General features: G+C 34.0%; 1 pseudogene; it reads left to right on the forward strand.

Annotated features, from left to right (window-relative positions):
- Nucleotides 1–2,146: 2,146 nt before the first annotated feature.
- Nucleotides 2,147–2,967, forward strand: LOC113919203 (annotated as a pseudogene).
- The last annotated feature ends 5,287 nt before the right edge of the window (nucleotides 2,968–8,254 follow it).

Genomic DNA, 8,254 nt, shown 5'->3' on the forward strand with positions numbered 1-8,254 from the left:
TTTGGCCCTTAGGAATAAAATTTTGTCCCCAATCTCAAATATCTCACAATTTGTGAAGGCAAAAAAATAAAAATAAAATAAGTGTTTATAATACAGGGAGATATACAATATATAAATGACACCTTCATAAAATATTTCAAGCTCATCTTTTAAATCTTCTGTACATAGTGGGGAGACACTAAATTATTTTAAGTACAGATGTATTTAGAAAGAAAACTGGAGCTATTATGAAAATGATGACTAAACTTCACTTTCAGTTTATCCTATAAGACAATTTTTCTTAAATATTTTATTTGTTTATTTGAGAGAGAGAATGAGAGATAGAGAGCACGAGAGGGAAGAGGGTCAGAGAGAGAAGCAGACTCCCTGCTGAGCAAGGAGCCCGACATGGGACTCGATCCCGGGACTCCAGGATCATGACCTGAGCCGAAGGCAGTCGCTTAACCAACTGAGCCACCCAGGCGCCCTATAAGACAATTTTTTAAACAAGTTTCCACAGAGGCTTCAGAGGACTTCAGCAAAATTTGGGTTCACTTGTTCTTTTAAAATACAAAGTCAACTATTGATTATTCTTGACTAGATTATAAATTAACTGGGATTAAGAACTAAGCTCATCCCATAGACAACTGGATTCTATTCTCTCATTATGTAGGTTTTTCCCTTGTATTGTATTAACCCCCAAATCAATATCTATAAGTCCAGAGCTCTCCTAAAATCTGGATCCATACATACAACTTTAGCTGAACATTTCTACTTGGAACACTCATTGATCTCCAAAACCCAAGATTTTCCAAACTGAAGTTATTATCCTCTTTAAAAACTAGTACCTTCTTATAAGTTTCTTTTTTTTAAAATATTTTATTTATTTATTTGAGAGAGAGAGAATGAGATATAGCACGAGAGGGAAGAGGGTCAGAGGGAGAAGCAGACTCCCCGCTGAGCAGGGAGCCTGATGTGGGACTCGATCCCAGGACTCCAGGATCATGACCTGAGCCGAAGGCAGACGCTTAACCGACTGAGCCACCCAGGCGCCCTTCTTATAAGTTTCTTATTCTTGAAAAATGAATAGTACTGCTATCTACTCTGGCTAGAAACAAGACTTAGTTTGAGATCTGTCTCTGTTGTTCCCTCCAGATGACTGGGTGTCAGCCCTCTACAAGTTTTTATTAACTATTTGTTGTTGTTTTAGGCACAGGGGATATTTTTAATTTCAATTATTTGTATGGATCATAATATACCTTATGCAACCATTTTCTATAAATAGTTCACTTTTAGGAAGGAAATGATTTTATTCTTTTCCATTCAATCAAATATGTCATTATAATACATGTGTCCTGCATTCCAGTAGAAGTTTGAGAACATCTGCTCTATCTATGCACACAACAGGGGGTAGAACTCAAATGAAAAAGTGAATTCATAGCATGCTGTGTCATGATATTATTAAACTAATTTTAGTGACTCATTGTACTCTTTTAAAAATATATTATTAAATAAAATTGTGCATAAAAAAGTTATACTTAAATGATCATTATTATCAGCTTTATATAATAGGTGTTCTCTTTAGGTATCATGTACAAAGAAGTTTCTTTGCTTTAAAATGTAAAGGAAAAAATTCATTCTGAATTGCTTAAATAACTTTTTAACAAATGCACCAAAGTAATTATGACATTTTAAATGCTACTGATGAAATCCTGTTCCATGCTACAACATGAAACTTGAAGGATATTATGCTAAGTGAAATAAGCCAGTCACAAAAAGACAAATACTGCATGACTCCACTTAAAGGAGTTACCTAAAGTAGCCAAATGCTTAGAAACAGAAAGTAGAATGGTGGTTTCCAGAGGTGAGGGAGAGGGAGAAAGGGGCATGGGTTTAGAGCTTGCTTTGCAAGATAAAAAAGTTTGAGATCTGTTGCACAACAAAGTGCATATAGCTATGCCACCATACTCTACACTTAAAAGTGTTTAGGATGATAAATTTTGTATTATGTATTTTTTTTTACTACAACAAAATAAGAAACAATTAGAAAATAAAACATAAAAAAGGGGGGCCTTCAGAAAATGGCAGTTCGAGAGCCCCCTCTTCCCCCCAGTGCATGCGCCGGTGGGAGGTTCCAGCATAGGGTACCGGTGGAGCGCAAGGCAGAATGCCCAGGCGAAGCTTGGAAAACCAGTCGGCTCAAACCAGACAACTGCAAGATACTGTCACAAATGTGAAGCATTGTGGAGAGCGGGCCAAATCCTCTCTGCCTACGAGATGAAACGGACCTACTGGTGAACGAAATGAACGTGTACGCCTCTACAGAGTTCCCACATTTAAAGCAGGGCCCGAAAAGTGTGATGAGTTTGCCAAACTGCAGGATTATCAACAAGAAGAGATTGAAAGATTTGAAGAAGTGGTTGAACCTTTTAAAGCTTATGGAGCCGTTGTGAAAAATGAAAGGAGATGACCTTGAGCGACATTGACAGCAAGGAATAGAGAAGCTAAACAGTTAACTCAGGAAAAACTCGTCAGCGAAACCCTGATGTTCGACATTTTGTTTCCCAGGCAGAAACCGAATTGCAGAGAGTTGCAATGGTTGCTACCTGAACAACTCGTCTTCTGGAGGAAAATATTGACAATTTTGAAAAGCAGAAAATAAAGGATATAAAGGCCATATTTTCAGAATTTATCATTATCAAAATGTTATTTCTTGGCAAAGCATTAAAGTACTACTCTGCTGCTTACCAAAACATACAAAAGATTGATGAAGATTTAAAGGTTTTCCAAAATTCTCTGTATCCACCAGATTCTTCATCTGGTTTAGATAGTGTAGAAGCAAATTAAAAATGGCCCCTTCCAAGATCACTGTCAGCTAAATGTGTATCTGGAACAGGACAGTTACCCACCTGGCCACTAAGAAAGGATCAACAAGCAGAAGATGATGAAGAGGACAAAGATTTAGACGTTACAGAAGAGGAAAATTAATTTTCTTCCATAAACTTCACGTTTCCATTTGCATCTTAAATGACTTGGCATGCAGAATTACTGAATTGTTAAACTTTATACTGGCTTCATACACGTTAAACCTCAAAATGAAATCCTACTGGAAATGGAAATTAAAGGAAATCTATGCTCGCCGGAAACAAAGGTTTTAAAAAATATTACGCACCAATCATTTCTTTTCTTTTCTTATAGATTTTTATTTATTTATTTGTCACAGAGAGAGTGGGAGAGAGAGAGTGTGAATGGTAAGTAGAGAGAGAAGAGGCAGAGAGACACGATCCCAGGACCCTGAGACCATGACCTGAGCCGAAGGCAGACGAGTAACCGACTGAGCCACCCAGACATCCCACACATCAATCCTTTCAACACCCAATCTAGCAGTAGTTTGTATGGTTTTTGTATAGGTTCCATTTTTTAAAAAAGATGATGTGCTTCAAAAGTATTTCGTATCAACACACCATACCTAGTTAAAGTTGCAATAAAAGTAGATGACAGAAAACAAGGAATCTAACAATTCCACTTGCATCTTTTGTGCTCATCACCAAGAAAGGATCTTTAGTCATTCTGATGAGATACAAACCATATTCCGAAAAGCCTTAATCAAAAAACAAGGTTTTTTCCCCTTTACCTTTGTTTTCCTCACTTTCACTACAACTTGAAGTTTCATTATTTCATACGTAATTTACTTTTCAACAAGACTGCAATTACTTTTGATTAAAGGTAATGGGACACTGGGACATCAGTTTCTTAAAAGCACTATGATGCATAAATATTAACTTCAAAAAGAAAGGCACATGCAGCCTGATTTGGGTTTTAAAATGAAAATACTCTCATACTAAAGCATTATACACAGAACTACAACTTTAGGAAAGCTGTAATTTGGTGGGATGTTGCCTAAGAAAACATCATGGAAAACCGTAAATCATTAAAAGTCAATAAAAATTTTACCAAACCACCATCTAATTAATGCTACAGTATGTAGTTTTATTCTTGAAAATAATCAATTTAATCAGAACCTTTCAGTATGTCAAATGCTTTTGTTTCTTTGGATGGGGATTATACTCTTGTCATTTCATGGATACGAGTTAGACATATATAATTATGAAATTTATAAAATCATTTGGGATAACCACAAAAAGCAGTTATTCATGACAGAAAAATACTTTCTAGGAAAAAATTTAATAAAAATGACTTTTGAAGAAGTTTCAATACACCATTCATGAGCTTGTTAAAGTTATTGAAGATAAATAACAAGGTCAGAAAATATATGTTTACAGTTTGATTTAAATGTATCCTAATCTTCCAAAAAGTACAGAAAAATATCTGTACCATAATAAGATGTGGGTTAGTTTAGAATTAATAGTTATTAAGTTTTATTCATTCTTAAAATAAGCAAACTAATGCCAAAATAATGGGCTCTTTCAGTTTGTGCAAAACCACTTAGTTGCTTTAAATCGTTGTTTAATATAAAGTTATGTTTAATACCAATATTGATTTGAGAATATTATCTTGATTTATTGTTTCAAATAGTATTACATGGTTTTTGTTCTTTGGCCATTATGTCACCGAGTTAGAAATTTATTTCAGAAGATAGCCTAATTGTGGCTCCTCTAGTTTAAAAACTCTTTTATAAAAGATTACCATCTGCATATTATTGAATGAAATATTTATGAGTCCAGAGACAATATCACTCATAATACAATTTTTCCTAAAATTATGTTTTCAGTAATATGTATTAAATTTCTTAATGTTCCTGCATCTTCAACATGATTTTTCTATTGATTCATTTCAGTCTCATATGATGCAGATGCTGGGTCAAAATAAACTTCAGGGCTATCACAATGGCCAAGTTCAAAGATTTCCTCTTCCCGTAGATTTCGCCCTTACTAGATGCTTAAGTTCAAAGATTCACTGGATGTACCAACTCTTTAACAGGGAAGGGGAAATATAAAAATAAATAAAATAGTGGTATACAATATTATCCACATTTTCTAAAAAGAACAATGAGTTTTCTAGTTTTACAAAAACTATGTGAATACTACATAGTGATGATGAAGGGACAATTTTATTTCAACAAGACATATACTACAGGATCTAACTCACATGAGAAAAAATGAGAGGGGAAAAGTGAGAGAAAGAGCGAGAAATTCAGAATTATATTGACACAAAGGTGAAAAAAGAATGAATATTTTTGAAGCTGAAGGTTCCTGAAAAATATGTTTGGTTACTGGCCTACCTATGACAATTATGCTGGCCTCCTATTAGAGATAATTTTAAACAGAATTACTAAGTTCTTTTTATGCATTGAATTTACCCATAGGTAAAATAATGTTGCTATAAATTTTATGATTTCTATTAATTTAACCACTGAATGAATTAAAACCATGGAGTATATGTATTATGGAACTTAAAAATGCATTATATTACCAGAAATATAGGAGCTGATCAGAGACATTCTACAAGATTTAATGTTTACATGAAGTTTGTTTCCTTAATCATCTTCTTTCCATATCTTTCCTAACAGTTCTATGGAAATTTACCCACTCCCTTTCTACTAATGTTCATCTTAATATACCAGTAATTATGCAGAAAAAAAGCAAAACAAAATAAAATGAAACAGTTCTCATGAAATCAGAAAAGAAAAAACCCAAACAGAATTGTTTAATTCCATCCTTCCAGGCAATAGGTGACTATTTATCTTACGTCTATGCCATTAAGAATCCACTCAAGTGGTTCTTCCCTGAACAAAGACGTTTCTATTTCAAGACACTAGGAATTGATATCTACCAATAAACATATAAATGTTAATGGCTAATAATTTTAATATGACCATGCTCGTCTTGAGGGGAGGGAAAGAAAAGTTTAATTGGTAGAGCCTCACATCAGGCTCCTTGCTCAGCAGGGAGCCTTCTTCTCCCCCTGCCTCCTGCCCCTGCTGGTGTGCTTTCTCTCTCTCTCTGACAAATAAATAAATAAAAGCTTTATTAAAAAATAACAATTTTTCAAATGTTTCCAGCACACTCATGTATCAATTCTACATGGACTGAAATGAAGAGATATGTTCTGAATTGCAGGCTCGGAGTAACCTGTAAAACTGCTTAATTCCAACTCAGTATCTTTTATAAACTTGGTACTCTACAAGATCGTTACATAGGCAAAAAGGTTAATATAACAAATGCATTTAATTAACCAATACTTTTGAGCAAATCTTTGGGACAACTCATTGGTCTAGACACTGGGACTATAAATTACCAAAAACAGCAACGCTACTGCTTTTATAAATGCCAATAGGAGGACATCAAGCAACAGATTTTATAGTAAGTATTAAACCACATCTGGATAAAGAGAAATAAGCAACTAGGAAAAATCCAATAACAAGATCAGTCCTAATGTATGTTAGGGCCTAGATAAAGTTTTCCTGAGAAAGTTACTTTGCATCTAAAATGTGAAGAATGAAGACAAATAAATATTTAATGAATTAATATGTGAGTGAAATTCAAGATTGAGGAGTCAAATCCTAATTCTAATAATACTTTGCTGGTTAACACTAGTGCTATCCAATTAACTTCCTGGTTCTCCATTCATTATTTATAAAAAAGTAAATAAGGCCCAGTAATACTATAAACACTTCTCAGAAAAAGTTATGACAAAGGAATTTGAAATTTTTAAATTGTCCAGAATTAATTTATGATAGCTCATATGTCACTATTTTTTTAAAGATTTTATTTATTTATTTGACAGAGAGAGAGAGAACACAGGTAGGCAGAGCAGCAGGCGGAGGGAGAGGGAGAAGCAGTCTCCCCTCTGAGCAAGGAGATTGTTGTGGGGCTCGATCCCAGGACCCTGGATCATGACCTGAGCTGAAGGCAGACGCTTAACGACTGAGCCAGGCACCCTTATATGTCACTATTTTATGCCCAGTTATACATATCTATGACCCCTACATTTAATTGTTGTAGATGGCATAAAGAGACATTTAACAGGCTAGATGACCTTACAATAGCTTTCAGTCCAGTGAGTTTATAAATCTATTACCTTATCTAACCATCTTTGAACCAGACTGCAGTGGACTCACTTAGATTAATTCAACCCTTCTAACAATCAATAATGACTTTGAAGCTCAGGACTATGGCTTGCTCATTATCACCTAAAACCAGACAGTCCTTGAGAGTTAAATTCAATGGGATTTGATCAGATTTATGAAAAGTAAAAGGTTATGATTACCCATTTCCTTATGCTTTCACTCAGCAGCTGTATCTGATGACTTATAAAAAGCTTAAAATTCTGTTTTGATGATTATTTTTTCTTTATTTTAATTTGGTGTAAAATTTGAGGGAATTTGTGTGGAGTGGGAAAAAATGGTATAAAATTTAAAGCTCTAAATGATATTTGACATTTCTTCCTTATAAACTCAAATGAAACTAACTTCCATGGGTGCAACAAAATAATAGCAAGTGTTTCTTTTTATAACAATTGTTACTCAGAATGTAAATTTTATATTCTTTTGAAAATGGTTATTTTTTGATCAGTGTTGATTTGGAGTACCTGGAGTTCTACTTGAAGAAGATAAATGTATACAGCTTGACTAAACTACAAATAAGCATCTGATATCTTTCTGCAGACACTTGTAAGAGGCAAGCAGAAAGGGATAGGAGGAAATTTGATAAAGCTAAAAATAATTTCCTTGATATTAAGGATAAAAGCAATAACAGTGTTTCAGACAGAAAGAATATTAAGAATTTGATTTTTCACTATATAATATATATTATTGTTGGAAGAATCACAATAACACCATTAATTTAAATCATTTACAAATATACAGCGAGACCATTTCTCCTTACCTTTGCAAATACATACTGTAAAGAGTTAAATTATGTTTTTAAAGTAATATCTGAGTCAAATGTTTTAGTCTTATACTGTAATACTTTGGAGTACTTGTCACACCTATTATTTGATTATTCAAAGTAGAATGATAGGACAAAATATGATTTTGAATCACAGTTCGTGAAATTAATGCATAGCATAAGCGAATTGTGGCCTATTAGTTCTCAAAACTTTGTATTCATTGAACATATGGTTGTCTCTCTTCACTTCTCCCTCCAGAAGTCATCCCTAACTTCTAGGTAGGGTTTCTTCATGTTTTGGAGGGATGGAGAGAGCTGGATTTACCTTATGAGTTGTGGTATAGGTAGGCCAAGCCTGGTCATAAAACTAAGAATACATAATATGCTTTATCCTGTTTTTCTTTGCAGCTAGCATAAAACTATAT

Source organism: Zalophus californianus, chromosome 3 (genome assembly GCF_009762305.2).
Source record: "Zalophus californianus isolate mZalCal1 chromosome 3, mZalCal1.pri.v2, whole genome shotgun sequence".
Lineage (NCBI taxonomy): Eukaryota > Metazoa > Chordata > Mammalia > Carnivora > Otariidae > Zalophus > Zalophus californianus.